We start from the raw sequence: 27,021 nt of genomic DNA, 5'->3' as shown, positions 1-27,021 counted from the left end.
GTAACAGCAATACAAATATAAACAATGGTACGTGAACATAATTTACAGCGTGTGGGTGTTATCCACTTAATAGCATCTTTATCCTATGTTGAATTACGTTGGGGAACATAAATGGTGGATGATGTTCTTGGACGTGTCAATCTGTAGAGTTGTCATAGGTTACTGATATATTACTTTATTTCTATACAGTTGTCTTGGCAGGTTAGGATTCTACAGGCACAGGGAGAACATGCAAAACTCCAGGCAGGTAGTGGTTGGGATTCGAACCAGCGACCCTTCTTACTGCTAGGCGAAAGTTCTATCCACTACACCACTGTGTCGCCCGTTATGTCATTTACCTTGTGAGCGGGGTATTGAGTCACTGATCTACTAGTTTCCTCTGAGGGCTTGTCCCTCTTCTGAATATTTAAATACGTTCCATAATTGCCATGTGTTGGAGTATGTCTCTTGTCTGTTTTGGCTTGTAAGGATGAGATCTTCCATTTTATTAATGTCATCTAGTTTTTGGAGCCACGTGTCAATAGTCGGCGGGTGTGGTGATTTCCAGTTGAATGGAATACAGGTTTTGGCTGCATCTACCAGGTGACGAATTGATTTTTTTATAGACACGTGTGGGGATATAGTTTGCATGCAGGAGAAAGTATGCTGGGTCATCTGGGATTGAGCGGTCCGTGAATTTTTGTGCGATTCAGCGGACCTCTCTCCAGAAATCCTGGATATGTGGGCATGACCAGAATATGTGTATCAGGGTTCCTCTTTCCTTTTGGCAGTGCCAGCATAGATCCGATGTCGTGGGGAAGAGCTTGTTTAGTAAGGCTGAGGTTCTGTACCAATGCGTAAGGATTTTGTAGTTGGTCTTTTGGATTTTGGTGCATATGGATGATTTGTGTGTGAATTTGAGAATGTGTTGTTGTTTTTGGGTGTTGAAATGGCAGTTTAGGTCTCTTTCCCACTTGTTAAGGCTTGGAAGTTGATAATTCTCTGGAGGTGTAATTAGCATGTTGCATGTTAGGGATAGCGTGTGTGGTATTATTCCTGTACAGAGCTCTTCCAAAGTTGTGAGTGTTTGATTTGTAGTTTTAGGAGGCGTTATAGTGCCGAGAAAGTGTCAGAGCTGAAGAGCTCTAAGGAAGTCTAGTCGGTATTGGCCTGTGGGGTCTGAGGGTTACGAGACTGTTTTCCCATCTACCCGCGGTGCTAAAGTGGGAAGCTTGGTAAAGTCCCGAGTCGTTCAGCGCACAGAATTTGGTGTCTCGCAGTCCCAGCTCAAATTTGGGGTTACCTAGTATAGGTCGTAGGGGCGAATCTCAGGAAGATAAAAGGGTCTGAGATACCAATTGTGTGCATATTTTGATGGTGCTGCCTATCAGGGGTTGGCTTCTAATATACGTTGGTAGTGCTGCCTGGCACCATGGAGCTCTATGTAGGGGGATAACACTTTGCGCTTGCTCTAGTTGTGTCCACAGTTTGGTTTCTTTATGTCTGCACCAGTCGATAAGCCTACTTAAGTGTGACGCGTGGTAGTAGGTGTGGATTTCTGGCATTGCTAGACCCCCGTATTGTTTTGGGAGTGAGAGTATCTTTTTGTGTAGTCTGGGTTTTTTCCCTGCCCAAAGGAAAGTTCTGAATGCTGAGTGTACTTGTTTGAAGTATTCTGCGGGTATATGTATGGGGAGTGCTTGTAGGAGATAGAGAAATTTGGGCAAGATCGTCATTTTGAGTATGTTACAGCAGCCGAACCATGAATGTAGGCTGTTGTTCCATTGATTGAGCAATTTTTGGACGTTTTTGGAGGAGGGATGAGAAGTTGAGTATGAATAATTGTGAGAATTTCGGGGGAATGTGTGCCTAGGTATTTCAAGGCTGTGTCTGTCCATTTTAAGTTAAAACTGGCTCATAAATGTATGAGTTATGGCTGTGGTATACCCAACCCCATAGCCTCTGATTTATTAAAGTTAATTTTTAGGTTTGAAAGTTTCCCATATGTGTCGAATTCTGGGAATTTGTATTTTCATAACTGAGTCACTTTAAAGGCAATTTTTTTTTTTTTTCATTGTAAAAGCACACATCTTATATTTTTGTGAGCTGTGAAAGTGCAGACACATGACAGTAATACAAAGGATTCATCCTTCACATGACCAAGCTGTATACAGCATTGCAGAATGATGTAGTTGATGGCTCTGGGACTAGGTTTTCCAGCACCAGGCAGCTTCTGTACAGTGAATACACAGCTCCCCCCCCCACCTGCCCCCCCCCCCCCCCCCCCCCCCCCAAACACTATGTGCCTGGCAGAGATGCAGCTCAGCTCCAGATTATAAAGTATCCTGCAAGAGTTACTCTCCAAAAAACAAAGGATACTGTGGGCATGAAGATACTACCATGCAGTTTATTTATTTTTATTTAGTTTCCTGGTGCACTGCAGACCCAGGAAGAAGTGAAACCTGCAGATATGAATACAACTATTTAATAATACGGTCACCTGATCCCAGAAGTGTGGCAGAGGGAGGAGGTTTAGGGTTTGTTCATACTAGTGGGCACAGTATACCACAGCCACTGATGTGCACTGTGAATAGAGAGGTGCCAATGTGTTCTAATGATGCATTGCTTATTTTTTTCAGCTTTATTGAAAAGTTCATAAAATGACATTTCTTTCTTCTTTATTAACCGCAGCGGATTGTGATGTGGTGTAGAATTGTGCAGCACTAAAGAGAGAATAAAAATGCACAGAAAGTCTTACTTTTTCAGCACAGTTGTGTGAACTAAACTTATAGGACTCAAAACAAACTACCTTGTCTATGTATTGAGACTGCATTTGGCAAGGCTGCCCTCTGCAGCCTAATGCATATGGGCCCTCATAATTACTTTTCCCCCAGCTTATACAGTTAGGTCCATATATATTTGGACACAGGCACAATTTTATTTTTTTCCAGGTATTTACCAAAAACATATTCAAGCTATAGTTATAAAATATGGGCTGAAAGTGCGCACTCTCAGGTTTCATTTGAAGGTACGTACATCTAAATCTGAGGAATGGTTTGGAAAATACAGCTCTTAAGAATAGCCATCCCCCCTTTTCAAGGGACCAAAAGTAATTGGACAATTGAATGAAAAGCTGTTTCATGGTCAAGTGTGGGCTACTCCATTATATCTTCAGCAATAAAGCAGGTAAAAGGTTGGAGTTGATTCTAATGCTGGCCATACACTATACGAGAAAAACAAAAAAAAAAAAAACGTCCGAAATTCGGTCATTTGGCCAGTTCGTTCGTTTTTCGGCCAGTTAACCACTTAAGGACTAGCTTCGTTTTTGAATTTAGGTGTTTACATGTTTAAAACAGTTTTTTTTGCTAGAAAATTACTTAGAACACCCAAACATTATATATTATATAAAAAATAAGACAACAGTAAAGTTAGTCCAATTTTTTTTATATTGTGAAAGATAATGTTACGCCGAGTAAATTGATACCCAACATGTCACGCTTCAAAATTGCGCCTGCTCATGGAATGGCATCAAACTTTTACTCTCAAAAATCTCCACAGGCGACATTAAAAAAACTCTGCAGGTTGCATGTTTTGCGTTACAGAGGAGGTCTAGGGCTACCGATCGCGGCAATACCTCACATGTGTGGTTTGACCACTGTTTTCATATGCGGGCGCTACTCACGTATGTGTTCGCTTCTGCTTGCGAGCTCGTCGGGATGGGGCACATTAAAAAATTTTTTTCTTCTTATTTATTTTACTTAATCTTATTTATTTTTTCACTGTTTAAAAAAAAAAATTGGGTCACTTTTATTCCGATTACAAGGGATGTAAACATCCCTTGTAATAGAAAAAAAAGCATGACAGGTCCTTTTAAAGATGAGATCTGGGGTCAAAAAGTCCTCGGATCTCATATTTGGACTAAAATGAAAAAAAAAAAAAAAAAAATGTAATTTGAAAAAGTGACAACAGAAAAATGTGCCTTCAAGATGTATGGGCGGAAGTGACGTTTTCACGTAGCTTCCGCCCTCCTATGATATGGAGACGGGTGGGGGCCATCTTCCCCTCACTAGTCTCCATACACAGACATGGAAAGGTCCTGACAGCCTCCACCGCTACCGACTGCTCCGGTAAGCGGCGGAGGGCGCAGAAGAGGGGTGGCACCTCTCCCACCGCCGATAACGGTGATCTCGCAGCGAATGCGCCACAGAGACCACCATTATCGTAAACAGAACCGCCGGCTCTAAAGATGGATACCTCGGTTGTGGCAGCAGCTGATTAAAAAAAAAAAAAAAAAAAAACAGACAAGTTTGGAAATTTTCTGCCGAACGAACTGTAAATGGAAAGGTTAATGTACGTACGTCTGAACTGTTTGCACTAGGTATATGTAAAAAAAAAACAAACAAAAAATGGATTCATTTATGTCCACTGAACGATTTATCGGTCATTAAATGATGGCACTATCGTTTGCTCTCACGGCCAAATGTTCGTTTTCCGAAAATGGGTTCAGCCGATTTTTCGTATAGTGTACGGACAGCATAAGTGTGGTATTTGCATTTGGAATCTATTGCTGTGAACTTACATCATGTGTTCAAAGGAGATCTCCATGCAAGTGAAACAGGCCATTGTAAGGCTTTAAAAAACTAAATAAATCCATCAGAGAGATAGCAGCAACATTAGGAGTAGCCAAATCAAGAGTTTGGTACATTCTGAGGAAAGGAATGCACTGGTGAGCTCAGCAACATAAAAAGGCCCGAACGTCCACGGAAGACAACAGAGGTGGATGATTGCAGGATCCTCTCTATGGTAAAGAAAAACCCAATCACAACATCCAGACAAGTGAAGGACACTCTCCAGGAAGTGGGCGTATTACTGTCAAAGTCTACAATCAAAAGAAGACTTCATGAGAGCAAAACACAGAGGGTTCACCACAAGGTGCAAACCATTCATAAGCCTGAATAGAAAAGCCGGATTAGACTTTGCCAAAAAAAACCTCTAAAAAATCCAGACCAGTTCTGGAAAAGCATTCTTTGGACGGATGAAACTAAGATTAATCTGTATTAGAATGACGGGAAAAAAAATGTGCAGGAGGCTTGGAACAGCTCATGATCCAAAGCACACAACTTCATCTGTAAAACATGGTGGAGCTTGCAGTGTGATGGTATGGGCATGCATGGCCTCCAGCGGCACTGGGTCATTGGTGTTTATTGATGATGTGACAGAAGCAGCTGGATGAATTCTGCAGTGTTTAGAGATATACTGTCAGCTCAGATAAGCCAAATGCAGCAAAGTTGATTGGGCGGCGCTTTACAATACAGATGGACAATGATCCAAAACACACTGCAAAAGCAACTCAGGAGCTTTTGAAGGAAAAGAAGTGGAATATTCTGCAATGGCTGAGTCACTCACCTGATCTCAACCCAATTTCACTTGCTGAAGGCAAAACTAAAGGCAGAAAGACCCACAAAGAACAACTGAAGACAGCTGCAGTTAGAGCCTGGCAAAGCATCAGAAAGGAGGAAACCCTTTGGTAATGTCCATGGGTTCCAGACTTCAGGCAGTCATTGCCAGTAAAGGATTCTCAACAAAATATTAAAAATGAACATTTTATTTATGATTATATTCATTTGTCCAATTACATTTGAGCCCCTGAAAATGGGGGGACCGTGTATAAAAATGGTTTGAGTTCCTAAAATTAGTACTAGATATTTATGTTCATCCCCTTAAAGCTGAAAGTCTGAGCTTCAAATTAATTTGGATTGTTTTGTTTTCATTTTTTTCTGGTGGCATACAGAGCCAAAAGTATGAAAATTGTGCCTGTGTCCAAATATATATGGACCAAACTGTACATTTAATTTTTAAAAGTGTTGTAAAGGATTTAAAGTGAACCTGTGCTTTGCTCCCCAGATTCACCACTCAACTACCATATTCCCCCACTGGAACCATAAAGCCCAACCTATACTGCCAGGTATGGGAAGGGGAAAGGGTGTGATTCACTCCCCTTCCTCCAGTGTGGCAGGGCTAAGCTTGGCAACCGGTTGCTTTAACACACAGTGCTGTCATACAAGAGCTCTCTGCAAGTCCAGTCAGCCCCTTGGAGCTTACATATCAATTCTGATAGCTGAATGGGGCAGCAGAGAAGCAAGAGGAAGGGGAGTGTGTACAATTAAGGAGGGTGGCAGTTCAGTAAACTTGCATGGGCAAAGCACAAAGCCTTACCAGCAAAGTTCTGAATTCCCGATAACATCAGTAGCTCATTCAGAGCTTTAAAATGTTGCCTGAGGTTATTCTTAATGTGGTTAAAAAAAAAAAAAAAAAAAAACGTACTAGTAATGAATACTGTGTAGCTATATGTGAATAGGGAAAATACAGGGTTAAAAAGTACAATTTATTCCCAAAAAAATATGAAGGAAAACACTGAACAATGAAAGGTATTCATTTCCATGTGGCTCAAGAGAAAAAAAAAAATTGCACAATTATTTTGCTCTGAGACTACAGGCTAAACCTTTAATGTTCAGCACTTATAGTGGATGTAAACCCAATGTCATCCTTTCTAAACTACTGCCATAGGGGTTATCTATAAGGATATACATGCCTCCTGCATGTATCTTTACCTGTCAAATGTCTCCCCTCTGTCTGTTATTAGACCCGAAAAACTGCATATTCTGTGGGTGGGTCTGTTGTCTGGAGCTCGGTGGGTGGAGTCATGATGTCAGTAGACTCCCCGCCCACCTCTACACTCCCCTTGTCAATATGCATTTCTCCTGTGTATTTCTTACACTGAACTTCTGCTATGATCTCTAACATCCAGTGAAAAGACAGGAAAGTAACCACATGACTTCAGCATGCCAAATCATGCTGGGGTGTGGAACAGCCAATCCTTGCAGAGCTGCTGAAGAAAGGAGTGGGGGAGGGAATTAAAAAATAATGCATGTCTTAGGCTAGTGCACGAGATATGTAAATCACCTGTCACTCACAGCAAGGGGGAGGATTTGACAAAGTTTTTCTCAGTTTGTCAAGTTTTATCTCACTGAACAATAAAAAAGGATTGCTCAGAGCTGGATTAACTCTGTGTGGCAAGACTGGGCTCAAATGATAGGAAATCTTATACTCTACATTATGACAAAAAAAAAAAAAAAAAAAAACTGGTTTACATCCACTTTGAATGCAGAATTTAAATATGTAGTGGTACTTACCATTAAAAAACAAATAAGTGACATTAACTATTAACTAAAAGATGCAAGGTTGTGAGATATCCCTGAATACCCTTCAGCTTTAAGCATTCTCTTCTCTGCCGTCGATAGAGTGAAGCCCTAGGTTTACAGCCTAAAGTGGATGTAAAACCCATTCATGAAATTTGACCCAAGCACATATCTCTAGTGTTTACTTATCTCTCTCCAAAGCCCTAAGGTCCCATGTCTTTCTGCTGCTTCTCCTTCTGTTATCAGCATGATAACTTCCCATAAGTTCTCCAACACAGGAGATGAAAGCAGCTGGAAGCTATAAATAGATAAACAGAGAGCTTGTCTATTCACAGCGCAGTCCTGCAAGTGTCTTTGTTCCTCTGCCTATGTGGAGTGGGGGGGGATACCTTTCCTTCAATCAGCTGTCAGTGTATGCCCAGATTCCACTCCCAGTGCTGCAACAGGAAGAAAAAAAACTAACATGAGGTGCACTTTCTAAAGAATGTATATCTGCTGTCTTCAGTTTTATTTATGCAAGTCTTATGTAGGATGACTTGTTTTACCTCTGTATCATCTGAGGCTGTTCACTTCACTGGGTATATGTGAGGGTTTACATCTCCAAAATTGAGATTGCTGGCAGAATCGATGTGAATGCCTGTGATCCCAAATTGTGTGGCAATCGCAGCATAACCCGCTGCACGCATTTGGGTGCCATTATCCCTTAACCCCTTTGCGCCTAAGGGTAAAACAAATCTTAATGCCAAAGCCCAATTTTGCAACTTTGACATGTTAGTAAAACAGTACATATCACCACAACTACTCTGTGCATCCAGGTGGATTATACCTTGGGTTTTTTTTAGGACAAATTGGGCTTTCATTTGGTGGTAAATGGTAATGGATATCTCTTGATTTTTATTTTTTATTATCAAAGGAAAACTGGCCCCAAAAAAAAAAAAAAAAAAAAAAAAAAAAGGGTTTTACTATTTAACCATATACTGCAGCAGGTTGGCTCTATTGCATGAAACAACGTACCCGTTAGGCCCCCCGCTGGCTATTGCACAAAATGACAATCAGCGGGCCCGATGTCCGCCGGCCACCCGCGATCATTCCCCAGAGAGGTAGAGCGGCTGTCTGTCGATGTAAACAAGACAGATCGCTGTTCTGACAGGGATAAACAGTGAGTCCACCCCCTACACAGTTAGAAAGCATCCCCTAGGGACACACTTAACTCTTTCACCGCCCCTGGTGTTAACCCCTTCCCTGCCAGTGTCATTAGTACAGTGAATATTTTTAGCACTGATTACTGTAGTAATGTCACTGGTTCCCAAAAAACCAACAGTTAGGTGTCTGATTTGTCCACCTCAATGTCACAGTCCCGCTAAAAATCGCTGATCGCCGCCATTACTAGCAAAAACATAAAATAAATAAATAAAAGTGCCATAAAAATATCCCATTGTTTTTAGACACGATAACTTTTCAAAATGGTCGTTTTTTTTTTTTTTTTGTTTCTAGCACACAAAAAAAAAAAAAAAAAAAAAAAAAAAAAAAAAAAAAAAAAAAAAAAAATCGCAGAGGTGATCAAATACAACCAAAAGAAAGCTCTTTTTTCCCCCACAAATAAAGGACATCAATTTTATTTGGGCACAGAGTCACATGACCGCGCAATTGTCAGTTAATAGAACGCAGTGCTGTGTCACAAAAAAATTGCCTGGTCATTAACCTCCCTGGCGGTATGATTATTTCGGATTTTAGGTGCTGAAAGCGGTACAATTATTTTGCTTGGAAATTTGGCGTTTTATATTGTAGGTCTGTAAATCTTAACAATAACACACTTAAATCTGTCCAAACCAGAGTCTAGTAGATATCCCGGGTATGATAAAGTTTGAAACACAAAAACATAAATTATAATATAATAAATAAAAAATAAATAATTAAAAAAAAAAAAAAAAATAGCAATAAAATAAATTTCCCCACAATTCACTATCGCTCAATTCTGCAAGTGTTCTAATTTACTATCGCTGTTTTCTAGCTGGTCTAAAGCCACTTTTGACGTAAAGGGACACTTTTTGGTTGCTATGGACAATCTCCAGTTTCCAGGCAGAAAGAACAGTATATATAACATAAAACTGCATGCAGGGCATAGGACAAAGCACTGGGGACAAAAGGGATGTGAAATCATTTCATACAGTACTGTAATCTGTAAGATTACAGTACTGTATGTGTTATGATTTTTACTTTTTTTAAATTTGCCGCCAGGCTCCGCCCCCGTGCGTCACGCCGCTCGCAGGGAACGGAGCCTGGCAAGGAGAGGCTTCGGAGGAGGACGGAGCCCTCGGACACTGCGGGTGACATCGCAGGATCCCGGGGACAAGGTAAGTAACGCCGCCCCAGGATCCTGCAATGCGATCCCGAGTGTGGCTCGGGGTTACCGCTAATGGGACTGAATTTTAACCCCGAGTCACACTCGGGAAAACCGCCAGGGAGGTTGATTATTTTTTCTCTATCTGCGGAGGGGAGGGACAATGTATCTCTCGTCTATTCACAAAGACAGAAAACAGGGGCGGGCTTCACAGTGACTGATCATTGTGATAGCCAATTAGAGGCTATCACAGCGATTAGGTGACGCAGAATTGGACATTCCGGGTCCTGATCGTTAGAACAGCGCTTTTGGCGAGACCCCGGTCTCCGTGCTGGGAGTGCGCTGTGTGGCACGCTCCTAGCACAAAGGGAGATACGCAAATATGCTGCCCCATGGAAAAAAGTCCATTCCAGTGGGGCCGCATATTTATGTTACATCGATGCCAAGGGGTTGATGGCACCCCAAAATGTAATGCGATCCTGCTAGGATTGTAACATGACAGAATCACATCTTTACAAATCGTGTGCGGCTTGGTCTGAAAAGGAGCAAAAGCTCCTTTTTGGGTAACAAAGGGGCAGCCCTATGCAACATGCAAAATCATGTAGCGGGAATACTTGTTCCCTCTATGCAATGATGTGAAAGAGGCCATACAAATATGCATGCCCAAACTACTTAGCACGAAGTGCACATTACTAACAAACACTACGACTCACCACCAATGGAAGATCCTTCCAGGTGCATTGGTAAACTGCCATGAGATCTGCCAGTGTATACCGCACACCCTAATGCCCGATACTGGGAAAGAAGATCTACCATGTACAAACTTAAGCAGAAAGTATGGCCAAAGCTTTTTTTGGTCATACTTCTCCTCCAGGTCCAAGGAGTGCACTGACTTTTGCACTTCTATGATCCAGAATCAGCAGACAGATGGTCAAAGTAAAATGTTGGCTGACATCAAAGAGTTGCTCCAGGCTCTAGAAGGATCCTGACAATGTCGAGATAAACCCAGCTGCCTGTTTGACAGCTGGCTTCAGTGCTGCACCCACCCCTTCTAACACTGATGTTGCAGTATGGACATGAATATGTATGTTTGTTTTGCTTATTAGTAACCCAAACTCCTCCTTTAAACTTTTACTTTCTGCTGAATAATGTTCGAAATAGGCATGATCACACACATTACTGTCTTGCTCCAGTAAATATGCCTATTTTTCCTCTTTTCTAGAAATGAAAACGGGCTTTTGATGCTTTTGAAATGAAAGGATAAATTTGCCTTTGGGAACATGTTACATGTTCCACCCCTTTTTAGGAAGTTGACAGCAGAAGCCGGCAAATCACAGTAGAGGATTAAATTACATTGTCTTCCTTATATATGAGCAGTTTGCCCAATATAGGAACAAGTTTCAGCTGGTTATGAATTCCAAAGAAATCAGATAGAAAGTGAAATCATAATAAAGATGGGATATATATTTTATAATACATAACACAACTTTCCCCATTTGGTTCAACGCACATTTACATTGTTTTCATAGCTGCAAGCCATTTGGAGTGGATATCCTATATTAGAAAGCTCTCTAATCAGCACTGATCTACACCGATCAGCCATAACTTTTTGACCACCCACCTAATATCAAGTATTTCCCCCCTTTTGCTGTCAAAACAGCCTTGACCCTCCGAGACATGGGCTTCACTAGACTTCAGAAGGGATGTGGTATTTGGCACCAAGCTGTCAGTAGCAGATCGTTTAAGTTGTGTAGGTCCGGGTTTCTCAACCCATGGTACGCGTACACCTTGGGGTACGCGCATCATGGGCAGGGGGAATGCCGCCCACAGCTGAGCGAGACTCCTCATTCTCACTCCTGCTGCGGCGATCTCCTTTCACAATGCCGCCTGGAGAGTGAAAGGTGGCTCAGTGGCGTCGCTAGGGAGGTAGCAGGGGTAGCAGCCTGCACCTGGATGACACCATTCCGAGGGCGGCGGAGGGTCCCGGAGGCAGGGCTCTTCAGCCGGAATGCCGGCGCCATGCTCCCCCTGAGTGAGACTCTCACTCCTGCTGCCTCCTTTCACTATACAGAAGCCCACAGCGGCCGCCCAGAGAGTGACAGTCTGAGCAAGCAACACTCCGGGCTGCTCCCCACTGAATCATCAGTCTACTGCCCAAGTGCATGGGGGGGGGGGATTTACTGAGGAGGGCTCTGCACTGAGAGGGGGAGGAGGGGGGGGATTCACTGAGTGTGGGTCTGCACTGAAGGAGGGGGGGGGAATTTACTGAGAGGGGCGGATTTACTGAGAGGGTGGTCTGCACTGAAGGGGGGGGGGCGTTACCTTGGGGGGGGTTATCCAGAGGGGGGTCTGCACTGATGGGGGGGGGGGGTTGGGAGAGTCTGCACTGATTGGGGGGGGGGGGATCTACTGAGGAGGGTCTGCACTCATGGAGGGGGGTGGATTTACTGAGAGGTGGTCTGCACTGAAGGAGGGGGGGAATTTACTGAGAGGTGGTCTGCACTGAAGGAGGGGGGGGTGGATTTACTGAGAGGTGGTCTGCACTGAAGGAGAGGGGGTGGATTTACTGAGAGGTGGTCTGCACTGAAGGAGGGGGGGGGTAGATTTACTGAGAAGGTCTGCACTGAAGGAGGGGGGGGTGGATTTACTGAGAAGGGGGTCTGCACTGATGGAGGGGGGTGGATTTACTAAGGGGGGGTGTTACCCTGAGGGAAGGGGGTTTATCCAGAGGGGGGTCTGCACTCATGGGGGTTATCCTGAGGGGGGTCTTTACTGAGGGAGGTCTCTATTGAGGGGTGACTATAGTTGGTGGAGGAGGGGAGACACCACGTTTTACCACACCAGGTGACACAACCCTAGTGATGCCACTGGTCCTCCCCTCCCTCCTCCTCCTCTCCTTGTATATGGGACACAGAGCAGGTATCTCCCGCCGTGTCATGGAGATGGGTCTGAAATGCCCGGGCGGTCGCTATAACAAAGTCCTGCCTCCTAGACCTGCTCTTGTGATAGACAGAACACTGATCCAATGAGCCCCATACCAACGATTTGGACCCTGAATTCCTGATTCCGGGTCACCAACTTGCTGGGGTAGCATCTGATTGGCTACCACATAGATCAGTCACTGTGAAGCCGCCCCTGTGTTTCTCTCTCTCTCTGTGAATTGAGAGAAAAGATACAGATACAATGTATCTCTTTCTCGTTCCTTGCAGAAAGGGAAAAAAAGTGTTTGTAAAAAAAAAAAAAAAAAAAAATATAATAAATAAAAATTACCTAGATCAAGGTTTGGGAAAAAAAAAAAAAGGAGCACGATTGTTTCTGGTACAAACAATTAACATACACATATGTGGCATCACTGCAATCTTCAGAAGCAGGGCCATTTATTTTGGGTTGTTCTTTGGTGGGAGGTTATGGTAGTAACAGGAAATATACAGCTAAAGCTTTTTTTACATTTTTTTTACTATTTATTTTGGGACAATTTTCCTTTCATAATAAATCAGGAGATATCCATAACCATTTACCACCAAATGAAAGGTATATAATGAAAACAAGGTATAAGCCACCTGGATGCACAAAGGGGTTAAAGTACATGTATTAATTGCATTACTGAATACACACAAGTGTGAATACATCTATGTTATGCATAGGGCAATGCATACCTATAACATGCATATTTCTTCAGAAAATAGGGGGGGTGATTTTTTTTGTCCCCACCATATGCAAATACATGCAGTGGTGTTTTACTGTAAATTGTGCTGCCTTCTGAAGGCCACGGGATTCTGAGCAAAGGGAGCTCTGAAATCACAGGCTTGCCATCTTGGAATAGGAGAGTGACCGAGCATGGGTGGTCTCTAAGGCAGAACAAAATTAATTAAAATTTTCATGTGCATCTAGAACATGAATCCAATCCAAACTATAATCCTGGGTAACACTACGTAACTAAACTCAGAAACGAACACATTAAGTTTGTTACCGTTTCCTGTTTCTGGATTATTGACTTGACCAATTGGAGCCTAACCTACCATCTCAAAAACTAAGTGCACCCCCCACCACCACCCCCAATAGGCTCTGTTTAAGGGCGGCAAGGCTGGTTTTAGGGTCAGGCTCCATGTATACTGTGCATATGATTTTTTTTTCATAGGATTATACATCTAATCGGTACACATGTAACTTTTGTGCTAACATTTACACTGATCAGCCATAACATTATGACCACTGACAGGTAAAGTGAATAACATTAATTTTATCTTTATAATGACATCTGAAAGTGGGTGGGATATATTAGGCAGGAAATGAACATGTCCACGAGGTTAATGTGTTGGGCAAAATTGTAATGGCTAAACAACTGGGTCAGAGCATCTCCAAAACTGCAGCTCTTGTGGAATGTTCCTGGTCTGCAACTACTAAAAATGGTCCAAGAGAGGAAAACTGGCGACAAGGTCATGAGCAGCCAAGGCTCACTGATGCACATGGGGGGATCAGAGGGGGGGGGGGGGGGCGGAAGGCTGGCTTGTGTAGTCCAATTTAATAGAAGAGCTACTGTAGCTCAAATTGCTGAAACAGTGAATTCTGGTTCTGATACAAAGGTGTCAGAACACATAGTACATTGCAGTTTGTTGGTATGGGCTGTGTAGTCGCAGACTGCTCAGTGTGCCTATGCTGACCCATGTCCACAACTAAAGGGCATGTGAGCATCAGAACTGAACCACAGAGCAATAGAAGAGGATGACCTGGTCTCATGAATTCAAGAATGGTTTGAGGAACACAAAGGGATTGAAGTGTTGACTTGGCCTTCAAATTCTCAAGATCTCAATCCAATCAAGCATCTGTGGGAAGTGATGGAAAAACAAATCTGATCTATGAAGGCCCCACCTCACAACTTACAGGACTTAAAAGCAGGGGTGGGCAACCTGGGGCTCTCCCTCCAGCTGTTATGGAACTACATTTCCCATGAGGCACTGCACGGCTGGCAGTTACAATTACTCTCAGAGGCATGATGGGACTTGTAGTTCTGCAACAGCTGGAGGGCCCCAGGATGCCTACCCCTGACTTAAAGGATCAGTTACTGACAGCTTGGTGCCAGATACAACAGCCTACCTTCAGAGGTCTAGTGGCATCCATGCCGTGATGTGTTATGGTGGGTGGTCATAATATTATGGCTGATAGGTGTACATGTGTGCAGTAGTGTAAATATACCCTATTGGTTGCTAGGACACAGGTGGCTCCAAAAGAGTACATTTGTTCTGCAAATCGGTTATGCACAAATGTTTACATGTGTACATCACAAAATACGATCCTTATGCCTCAAACTCGGCATGTTCAATTTTTGGTTTACACAGTGGACCAATACAGACCAGGCTGCATGAGCCCACAGAAAACAATACTGCTGTGCCCAAAACCATATATATTACAGAATGCAGATTACTGAACACCTGTGTGTATGACCCCAAGCCAGCAAGCACACGTTTGTCATCTTCCTCTGCAAGCTCCTGTTTGAGACCACAAGTGTACATGCCAGTTAGAGCACTGACAGGTAGAGCCTCTTCTGCTGACATCAGCAGGCTACAACTCCCACATGAGAAGAGAGCAGCAGGGACAAAATGTGTCCATGGATGAAGTTGTAAGAATGTAGTGCACATGACCATGGCGATACGTGCCCTGCTTGCACACACCGACGGGAATGTCGTCATTGTAATGTGCACAGCAATGGAAACGTCAGGAACTTAAAAGTATGGCTAACATGCTTAGAAAAATAGAAATGAAGACGATTAGAAGAATAAGGCTTACTGATGTGTAATTTTTAAACAATGGGGTTAACTGTACTTTGTGGCAGTGAGCAAACTTTGATCTCCTGGTTGTGTGATACTATGTTATGGTTTAAAGCTTTGGGACAAATTTAGGTGACAATGGACAGCTTGATAAAAGCAGACAATACTCCCAGTTTAATGCAACACTTCCTATTATCATGATTTTATAGCAGAATATGTATGAAAATACAATGTCCGCTCACACCCCTTACACACAAGGGAGGTGTCACTGGGCCTTCATGAAGAATCCTAATATAATGAGAACAGACTCAACATAACGCTGGAGCATCTTCCCCTGAGATACTGGATCCCCAGCTTTCCCATGATCCAATGGTCAAGCTCAGTGATCTCACAACACCTACAATATTGGCAACCTTTTTCAGCATATGTTCTATTGATTGCTTCCAATGATCTTTTTGATCTGCCTTATTTTTACAGTAACTAATAAAATTACATCCCAAAGTATTTTAATAACGTTCATTGAAGATTCTGAACAAAGCTGATCCGCTCTCAGTTTACCGTTTTAGGGTTCTTTCACAGGGGTGGTGGAAAAAAATAGACGGTTGGGTGGATGGTTTTATTGCCCTTCAACAACCCCCCTTCCTCCCTTAAAGCAGCTTTATCCCCTTCATCCCCTTACATGCCACATTTGGCATGTCATTTTTATTGGTTGGGGGGGGAGTGGGTACCTAGTTTTGACAGGTACCTAGCTCCCACTTCAGCTCAGGCCGCCTAGCCAACTCGAGCAGAAGTTCTCCTCTCCTTCCTGCAATCTTCTGGGACACGTCACGTGAGGAGGCGCAGCGTGACTCGCGCATGCATAACCGGCTGTGAAGCCGCAAGCGGTCACAGCCAGGTGCGCGCACTGCCAGGGAAAGGCGAGGGTTCGGGTGGCCGCATCGCAGGATTGTGGGACAGGTGAGTGTGTGTTTATTAAAAGTCAGTCGCTACACTTTTTGTAGCTGGTGACTTAATAAAACACAAAAACTAGTGGAACTCCGCTTTAAGCTGCAACACTTGGATGGAGTTGTAGACATGACTTAGTAAAAAGTATACCCCATGTCTCATTGAGAGGACAGCACCACTGCTGAACACAACACATACACAACACATGCACCACAATGCTTGTGGCTACAGCATGGTGGCTTCTCAGAGTTAAAAAAGGCATAGAGTTGAAATATCACCTCCCATGCCCTTGTCAACCCCCCTCTGAAAAGTGATTATCCACAGATCACTTGAGAGGGGAGTAAAGAGATCCACAGGTGTGAACGAGCCCTTAGGGCCCACTTACACTTGGGGGGGTAAAACAACATAGTTGAGCCATGTTTTTACCCCCCGATCAACTTCCCCCTTGAACTGCAAAGGCTGGGGCCAGGGGTGCACGCATGCCTTGGTGCTTTGTGGCAGAATTATACCCATTGTGTTCGTCGGGCACTGCTGTCTGCTGAGTGAGATCCATTCAAGCAAATGAAGCGGCACCGCAATCGTGCACAATTCACACTGTTGTGGCGCAGTAGTTTAGCATTTAGCCCCCGTTCAGTGGTGCGGTTTGACCTGCGATTCAGCAATGCGGTATCCATGCGAGTTTCAAAGCTATCTAATCTCTCTCTGCAGAAAATTGTATCACAGCGTGCCAAACTCACGAGGGGTAAATCTTCTGGAGGTTTAAGTGGTTAAAGTGTTTGTAACCCATAAACATTTTAATAAATTATCCTGATCCTTTACAGTAGGATACACAGCATAGTGCTTGCGCTGTGTCGTTTGTCCCTCTCCACGTTCCAAAAAAAAAAAAACCTGGTTGATCCCGCCAGTTCCTGAGTCCCCCTTGGTGTGCTGACCACAATAATCAGGGCTGCTGAACCCTGATCACTGTGGTCAGTTTATGTGCCTCCATCATCCCGCTGCTCTGTTCTCTCTCCTTCCCTGCCTGCCTGTCAGCTCCGTGCGTCTGTTATCCATCTCCTCCCCATCCCTCTGGCCGCTATACCTGTTAAAATTACCAGTGACAAATCATGTAATCCACTTTCTTACAATGTAGATATAATGTGAAGTATCTGTGTTTTGTAAAAGTGATTCTGCAAAATACCTTATTTACAGCGCCACGGGGCGCTCATGTGACCTGCCGGCGCTCTCCTTCCGGCTGATGTCAGTGGGAAAGAAAACACAGCCCCTCCCACTGTAGTGCTCGGACCAAGGAGGGAAAGCGCCGGCAGTTCACGTGAGCGCCCTGTGGCGCTGTAAATAAGGTATTTTGCTGAATCATTTTTACAAAACATAGATACTGCACATTATATCTACATTATAAGAAAGGGGATTACATGATTTGGTTTAGGTGACTAAGTGGTTGTAAAGGCAGAAGGCTTTTTTTTATCTTAATGCAGGGGTGCCGAACCTTTGGAAGAATGATGGCCACTTAAGCGGCTTGGTAACCGGTCACAATTAGCAGAGCGGGTGGATGACAGGTCTGTTACCGCTCCGCTTATGCACAGCGAACACGGACACAGCCTGCTCTACTCTATGGGCCCTCCTATCCGGCCAGACGGAAGGGGGCGGATCTGATTGTAGGTTGGCAGGTATAAACAGACATGTCTGTTTACGTCTGCTGCTTAATAGAGGTGAATGGAGAGTCTGATTAGGTCATACCAGTCGTGTGAAAGGGGCCTTAAAGCTGCTTTCACACTGATGCGCTGTGGTTTACCCACACCGGGTGTGCAACGCAGTGCACCTTTGACTTTCCTGCGGGTTAGCTGCACTTTGCCATAAACTTCTATTATATCCTGCAGGTGTGGTGTACTTTCTGAAAGCGCACCAAACCTGCAAGTAATAACAGAAGTCTATGACTCAGTGCAGGTAATCCTCAGGTGCACTACGCTGCACCTGCATGTAAGTATGAAAGCAGCTCAGTAACCACTGCAGAAAAGATATGCCCATACCGTATACACCCTGTGATTTTAGTGATAAACTTGGCTTTAATAAGTCCTCCGTTCAGGTATTGCCAACCGTTGCTGTCCTTGGCAGAGTGCATTCGGTATCACTCTGCCTGCGACAGGAGGTTGCGCTATACAGGAAGCATTGGCTTATGTGGCTCTACTCCCTCTGCAGCTGTGCTTCCTCTACTGCTGGCTTAAAGTGAATGTAAGGGATTGTTTCTTTTAAAATAACATATCATACTTACCTCCACTGTGCAGCTCGTTTTGCACAGAGTGGCCCCGATTGTGCTCTTCTGGGGTCCCTTGGTGGCTCTCACAGCTCTTCTCCGCATCAGATAACCCCCTGGGAAAAGCACTCTCCGGGGGGGGGTTACCTTGCGGGCGCGCTCCCGAGTCCAGCATTCGGTGTCCATAGAGGCCGAATGCAGGTCTCTGCCCCGCCCCCGCGTCATTGGATTTGATTGACAGCAGTGGGCGCCAATGGCTGCGCTGCTATCAATCTATCCAATCAAGAGCCAAGAACCACAGGCAGAGAGGATGCATTAAGGTGAAAAAACACAAAGGTTTACAACCACTTAAGCCCCAGACCATTTGGCTGGCAAGAGACCAGAGCACTTTTTGCAATTCGGCACTGCATGGCTTTAACTGACAATCGCGCGGTCATGCGACGTGGCTCCCAAACAAAATTGACGTCCTTTTTTTCTTTCTTTTGGTGATATTTGATCACCTCTGCGTTTAATTTTTGCGCTAAAACCAAAAAAACGGCTTCGGGACTTTAACTGAGGCATGTCAAGGAGTTGATATAAAGTTGTTAATAAATTGGATTAATTTTTACCAATACTAAATCAATGATCCATGGTATTAAAATTATATCAATAGACAATAATGTAGACTGAATAACGTAATCACAAAGGATTTACATAATATTCATATAAATTTAATATAATTAATCACTGGACATGATAGAGTAGGTACAAAAATCAAACAATAAACATAATTGATACAAAGATCAATACAAAAAAAAAAAAAAAATCAATGAGTATTCTATTTTAGAATAGAAGTATCTGGTCCATGTTTCCTAGTGGCCCTTAGTGCTTTAATACATTTACACACACTCATCCTTTGGTGTGTACCTATGGATGTAACACTCACCCCCACCTACCTACACAAACCCACCTCATCCCTTTCCAACCTCACCAATCTACACTTTTCCTTTTTACAGAAATGTGTTTTGCGGCTTGGTTGCCCACTCCCACCTGGCGGTGTTTTGGGGTGCTCAGATACCCTTGGGTTATCCTGGGGGATGTTCTCTGACTCAACCCCGGGTGAGACTTTGTTAACCCAGACCACCGATAAATCCCACTATAGTAGTTGTGATCAACCTATGGAGATTTGTGAGTATCATTGAAACTGGTGTTTCCTTTTTACTTACCTTTTATCCACGTAGAGAACTTCATATACTAACAGATGTTTCATTATCCTATTTTATAGTTACTATGCATCTGACTCCTGATTGGTTTAAAGCCAAGAAAAGCGTTGAGTTACCAACTAATGGATACCTAAAAAAACTTCTATACTCATTAAATTAATTTTTTACGTATTGATCTTTGTATCAATTATGTTTATTGTTTGATTTTTTGTACCTACTCTATCATCTCCAGTGATTATATTAAATTATTTTATATGAATATTATTATGTAAATCCTTTGTGGTTATGTTATTCAGTCTACATTAGTCTATTGATATAATTTTAATACCATGAATCATTGATCTAGTATTGGTGAAAAATGAATCCAATTTATTGTTTGATTAACAACTTTATATCAACTCCTTGACATGCCTCATGTAAAGTCCTGTTCCAATTCCTATCCCTTGTTCTCATACAAATTAGGGATAGAGGCATGTCATTGTTTATATTTCGGTGTGGACAGGTTACAACCCATATATATATATATATATATATATATATATATATATATATATATATATATATATATATATATATATATATATATATATATATATATAAAAAATGCATTATTTTTCTCTTTTTGCTATAATAAATATCCCCAAAAAATGTATAAAAAAAAAAAAACATTTTTTTCCCTCAGTTTAGTCCAATACTTATTCTTCTACATATTTTTGGTAAAAAAAAAAAAAATAAATAAATAAAAAATAAAAAATCTGATTGGTTTGTGCAAAAGTTATAGCGACTACAAAATAGGGGATAGTTTTATGCCATTTTTATTCCTTTTTTTTACTAGTAATGGAGGCGATCAGCGATTTTTATCGTGACTGCGACATTATGGCAGAAGACAGTTCTGACACTTTTGGCGCTATTTTGGGACTATTCACATTTATACAGCGATCAGTGCGATTAAAAGTGGATTAATGTGTAAATGTGACTGGCAGTGAAGGGGTTAACCACTAGGGGGCAGTGAAGGGGTTAGGTGTGTCCTAGGGAGTGATTCTAACTGTGGGGGGAGGGGCTACGTGTGACATAACACCGATCACCGCTCCTGATTACAGGGAGCAGTGATCAGTGTCCTGTCACTAGGCAGAACAGGGAAATGCTTGTTTACATCAGCATTTCCCCGTTCTTCCTCTCTGTGAGACGATCACGGGTATCCCCGTGGACACTAAGTCCGCAGGACCCATGATCACACTCACGGAGCTTGCGGCGGTGTGCGCGCGCCCGCAAACCGCTTCTTAAAGGGCAACGTACAGGTACGTTAGTATGCCTGTATGTGCCCTTCTGCCGACGTAAATTGGTGTGAGCCGGTCGGCAAGCAGTTAATTTACAACCGTCATGCTCTGGGATGGTGGATCGGCAAGCCTCAATTTGGGCTTGCCAGCCCACCAGCCCAGAGCAGGATGTCACGGGCCATATCAGAGGGCTCGGAGGGCCACTGGTTGGGCACCCCTGTCTTAATGTATTTTATGCATTAAGATAAAAAGCCTTCTGTGTGCAGCAGCCCCTCCCATACTTACCTGAGCCCATGTAGATCCAGTGATGCTGCAGGAGTGTCTCAGCTGCCCAGGACTCCCCTCCTCATTGGCCGAGACAGCAGCACGACACCATTGGCTCCTGCTGCTGTCAAAGTAAGCCAGCCAATGAGGAGTGAAAGGGGTAGGACGAGGCTGTGGCTCCGTGTCTGAATGGACACAGAGAACTGTGGCTCGGCTGCCCCCACAGCAAACTGCTTACGGGGGGGGGGGGGCAGGATCACCAAAGAGGGACCCCAGGAGGATCAGGACTGCTCTGTGCAAATTACACAGCGCAGGCAAGTGTAACATAAAAATAACAAAATAACACGACACTTTACAATCACTTCAACGAGTCTCACCCTCTCTAATTGTCCCGTTTACAGTTATTCCCCCCCAAAAAAAGAAAATAAATCCCAAGTTTTGGGTTCTCCCCAGAACAGGAATAGAGGGGAAATCTTCCAATGAGGATGCTAGCTCTGGTGTCACCATTTGGAGAGATTTCCTCTGACTTCCTGTTTGGCTATGGGACAGGAAGTGAAGGCAAATCCCCTCAATGGGACACAGATGGCAAAAAAAAACCAAAAAGCTGACAGAGTATTTAATCATAAAATGGAAGAAAAAAAAAACAAAAAGCTGACAGAGTATTTAATCATAAAACGGAAGAAAAAAAAAACAAAAAAATAAAAAACATATTTGTCTATTTGTACTTCCCCAAGAGGGTTGTGATGGAGGTCCCAGCCTGGGTCTGGAGGAAGTGTTCCACTGATGGTGGTGGCAATGCTCTGCAGCCTCCAATATACATAATCCAAGCACTATTCTGATTCCGTATGGGAGCAGGTATCACTTTATGGAGTGTAGAAGGAAAGTGATAGGAGAACATACAAACTCCATGCAGGTAAGTGTCCTGAGCGGGATATGAAGAGACATATATTTGTACCCCCCTCCCACACACACACAATGGGGTGACCTCGCTTCCCTCCACTATGACACAAGCAGAGCGGAGGAGCTCGGTGAGGCGGCCAGGTGTTGTCCCCGCTCGGCGCTCCTCCTCCGCCCAGGCTCTTTGCTCTAATTACCTGCGTCCTGTGAACTCACAGCTCAGGGACCCGCTCCAGCCAATCACCGGGTTGAACGTCTCGGGTCCCCCCGGGGAGCCGCCTCCTGCCCGGATCCCGTCACAGGAAGACGCTCACACACTACCGAGCAGCCGCCTCAGCCAGCAGGGCCGACTCCAGGCAGGACAGAGCGCCCTCATCAGCGTAGGGAGGGGGGGGGACACCCACCACGACGTCCGGTAGGCCTCTGCCCTGACGTCAGCGTAGCCGCTGACGTCACCCCCACGGTGACGTGCTATAGAGAAGGGCGGGAGTAAGTTCCTCTTCCGCTTAGCTCTCGTCTGGAAGCATGGGGGATGGGGGAGAGTACTGGTGCGAGGACGGAGCGGGTCCCCCCCCTCCTTTTTGTGAATAATGGTACAGCCCCAGATACAGCTTCGTTCACAGCGGGGTATTTGTTAGGGAGGAGTCCATTTTCCAGGAAGAGGGGCGGTAGTAACCGGCAGGCATGCTTTGTAGTCAGGATGACATCATACTTTTTTAGCTCACGCTGCGGGACAACAGCTGCCTGTTAGTCATAGTGAACATTAACCCCTGTGTGCCAAGTCCTCCATGGATCTCTAGCACAGGGCCTGTGTCACCACATCACTCCTATTAGGCCTCATGACCACAAACATTTTATCTTTATTTGCCACAAACAGGTCTCTGTTAGAATATGTGCATAAAAAACAACAAGGGCTGCTATGCTGTGTATATTCATCCCACTTATTCTCAATCTTCAATAATAAGAATTATTGAAAGTAAAAAGAACAAGTGTGTGCTTGGTAATAGTAACCTCAATAAAATCTTACAGTCATAGAGAAGTAGCACTCAGTGTATAGACATACAACCTGGTGTACTTCCCCTTTAAATATATATATATGAGCCAACAATAGTGCAAGAAACAACCACAATCTACCATAACGTAATATACCATAATACAATCACCAGACACTTTATTAGGTACACCACTTGTAACACAAACTGCTAGACAGCCAATCACATGGCAGCAACTTGATGCATCTAGATGTGGTGAAGACGACTTGCTGAAGTTCAAATCGAACATCAGAATTGGGAAGAAAGGGGATTTAAGTGACTTTGAATGTGGCATGGTTGTTGGTGACAGACGGGCTGGTCTATTTAAAAAAAAAAAAAAAAAAAAAAAAGGCTGATCTACTGGGATTTTCACGCACAACCATCTCTAGGGTGTACAGAGAAAGGTCCGGAAAAGAGAAAATATCCAGTGAGTGGCAGTTGTGTGGATGACAATGCCTTGCTGATGTCAGAGGTCAGATATCAAAATCGGACAATAGAAGATTGGAAAAACATTGCCTGGTCTGATGAGTCTTTATTTCAGATGTGACATTCAGATGGTAGGGTCAGAATTTGGTGTAAATAACATGAAGGCATGGATCCATCCAGTCTTGTATCAATGGTTCAGACTGGTGGTGGTGTAATGGTGAGGGGGATATTTTCTTGACACACTTTGGGCCCCTTTGTACCAATTGAGCATCCTTTAAAAGAGAAGTATGGGAATACATTTTTTTTTTTTTTTTTTATGCTGGCCATACACTATACGAAAAATCGGCCAAACCCATTTTAGAAAAACAAACATTCGGCCATGAGTGCAAACCATAGTGCCATCATGTAATGAGGGATAAATCGTTCAGTGGATATAAATGAATGCATCTTTTGTTCGTTTGTTTACATATACCTAGTGCAGTCAGTTCGGACGGGAAACACATTAACCTTTCAATTATCGATTTTGTGCCCATTAACTGGCCGAAAAACAAACTGTCTAAATGACCAAATTTCGGCCGATTTTTTGTATCGTGTGTGGCCAGCATTAATCATACTCACCTAGGTGAATAATGTTCTCTCCCCCCCCCCTTCCTCCCTCCTCGCAGCTCGCTGAGAGGCTGAGCCAGGTGGTGGTCCAGGCATGTGGGTGGATCCCGATCATATGGTCACAGTCTTGCCAAGCCTGGATCGGCTGTGGGACGTCACACCACGGCCTACCTGAGTTTTGTTCCTGACATCTCCATCCCTTTATGACTACAGTGTTCCCATGTTCTGATGGCTACTTCCAGCAGGATAATACACCATGTCACAAAGCTCAAATCATCTCACTACTTGTTTCTTGAACATGACAATGAGATCACCGTTCTCCAATGGCTTCCACAGTCACCAGATCTCAATCCAATAGAGCACCTTTGGGATTTTGTGGAACGGGAGATCCGCATCATGGATGTGCAGCCGACACATCTACAGCAACTGCGTAATGCTATTGTGTCCATATGGACCAAAATCTCTGAGGAATGTTTCCAACACCTTGTTGAATCTATGCCATGAAGAATTAAGGCCATTCTGAAGGCAAAAGGGAGTCCAACCCGATACTAGCAAGGTGTACCTAATAAAGTGGCCGGTGAGTGTATATGCTGGTGAACAGATCAGTAATATGCATTCATATAAAATAATGTCCCACAAATGGAAAAACTCCACAATAGAAACAAAGTCCATCCGCAGGTGAAGAATACTGATTGGATATTACACGGTGCTTTAATACCAGACACAGCCTCTTACCAGAGATATCAGATCTGTAACATAAAGGTCATAAACTCAGGAGGACTATCCAAGGTAAGTGTCAGATGCACCCCCCACAGGTAGGCATCACAACTCCTCAAAACATCATAAATTGACCATGGGTCCATGCACTGCCCCCTGAAGAGGTTCTTTAGTAATGAAACATGTTGGGCTGAGTCTGAATAGCTGACACTTGCTGGCCGATACATGCTGTATTTAGTATATTGTATTTTGATTGTTCTCATGAGCGTACGCAATGGTGCATTTTATAATAAAATGGTGTAACAGTATTGTACTATGAAAAAGCTCCACACCACACCAACATGCTGCAGAACCACCAATCAAATTTATTTAACCCGCTCAGAGCCTAACCATTCTCCCAGTAATACAGCCCTGAAGAAGGGGGAGGCAATTGCCCCGAAACATGTTGGCTCTACTTGTATTCTTTCATTTTCAAAAAAAAAAATTTAATAAATCATCAAATGTGATGTTTTCCTGGACACTGAGCGCTCCTCTTCCGTTATCCAAGTGTTCCATGCGGTAACAGCCCCATTGTCGTTATCTGAAAGGTAGCAGCCCTGCATGCTGGGTCGATGATGTCACAAGGGGGCGGGACCATCTGGTGCCCCCCCTCTACCTTTAGTTTATTCATCAGCAGGAGCCAAGCATTGGGTGCACTTTTTTTTTTTTTTAAAGATCATCGGCAAGTGTTTATTGTGATTGATGCTGGATTACTTTGGGGTACATTTCATTTGTTTTCTTTTTTTTTTAAAGGACTTGTCAAAACCTGGCTCCTGTTTTTTTTTTTTTTTCTACTTAGACCATTTTTGTTGGTGAATGAGTAGGGGCACAATGTAGAGGGGTTTCCAGAGTCAAATAAGTCACCCACCAATACCCCTACAACCACCAGACCAGGGTTGTGGGGAAGAGGCCCTCTGTTCTCAACATGGGAACAAGGTGCTCTGGCATCCCCCATGTTGAGGGCATGTGGCCTGGTATGATTCAGGAGAGGTGGGGGGCGCACGCTTGTCCCTCCCCCCATGCTCGGATAAGGGTCTGGTATGGATGTTGGGAGACACCTTTTGCCAATTTTATTTTTTGGCTTGAAGTTTCCTCCATAAACCATACCAGACCAGAAAGGCCTGCTATGGATTTGGGGGGGGGTCCCACACTGTTTTTTGTTTTTCCTTTGTTTTAATGCTGGCTTCTTTTGTTTACATCCTGCTGACAGCAGATAAGTCATAGTTGTTAGGACACCACTTCTTAACAACCAGCTATTCACTGGTTGTTAAGGACGCAGGCGGGTGCTGTTTCCTTAACAACTAGATACTTTGTTAAATACCGCATCGCTAGACAAACCCTTATTAAACAAATGTTTTTGTTCACTTTTTTTATTTTATTTATCAGTTGACTTTTAGACATCAATTTTTGAATCGACCCCATAGTCTCTTTCATTTTCATGTATTTCTTCCATCAGAAGTACCTGGTTGATACTACCAGTCACCTTTCTCTCTTATTCTAAACTAACCACACAAAGTACAGAAGATGATCTGTTTTTGTGTGGCCCCGCCTGCATTCTGTGTGTAGTGTATTCATGAACCCTGCATTCTGTACGTAGCGCACTCCTGAACTCTGCATTCTGGGCGTAGTTTACTCAAGAGCTCTGCCTTCTGGGCGTAGCTCACTCCCGAGCCCTGCATTCTGTGGGTAGTGCACTCCTGAACCCTGCATTCTATGCGTAGCGCACTCCTGAACCCTGCATTCTGTGCGTAACACACTCCTGAACCCTGCACCCAATGTGTAAATTACTCCTGAACCCTGCATTTTGTGTGTAATGCACTCCTGTATCCTGAACTCTCTGTAGTGTGTTATGCACTCCTAAACCATGAACCTTATGTTTAATACACTCTTGCACCCTTCATTGTGCATAACGCCTTCCTTGCACTGTGTGTGTCATACACTCCTGAACCCTGCACTCTGTATGTAGCGCACTCTTCAATCATTGTACTCTGTGTATTACGCACTCCTGAACCCTGCGCATAGCACACTGCTGAACCCTGCATAATGTGCACAACCCTGTGCATAATGCACTCCTGAACTCTA

General features: G+C 43.7%; 1 protein-coding gene across 2 annotated transcripts in view; it reads right to left on the bottom strand.

The window, feature by feature from the left end:
* Positions 1 to 22,629, bottom strand: part of ATF1 (activating transcription factor 1) — a 36,556-nt gene extending 13,927 nt beyond the window's left edge. The window contains exon 1 of one of the 2 annotated variants that reach the window (XM_073613688.1): positions 22,318 to 22,629. The gene's annotated coding sequence lies outside the window, so the exon portion shown is untranslated. The remainder of the gene's footprint in view (positions 1 to 22,317) is intronic. The other variant, XM_073613686.1, reaches the window with a different exon arrangement.
* Positions 22,630 to 27,021: the final 4,392 nt, after the last annotated feature.

The sequence above is a fragment of the Aquarana catesbeiana genome, linkage group LG02 (genome assembly GCF_042186555.1).
Source record: "Aquarana catesbeiana isolate 2022-GZ linkage group LG02, ASM4218655v1, whole genome shotgun sequence".
NCBI classification, from domain to species: Eukaryota; Metazoa; Chordata; class Amphibia; order Anura; family Ranidae; genus Aquarana; species Aquarana catesbeiana.
The sequence above is the reverse complement of the archived record's forward strand: the minus strand, read 5'-3'. Positions and strand labels throughout refer to the sequence as shown.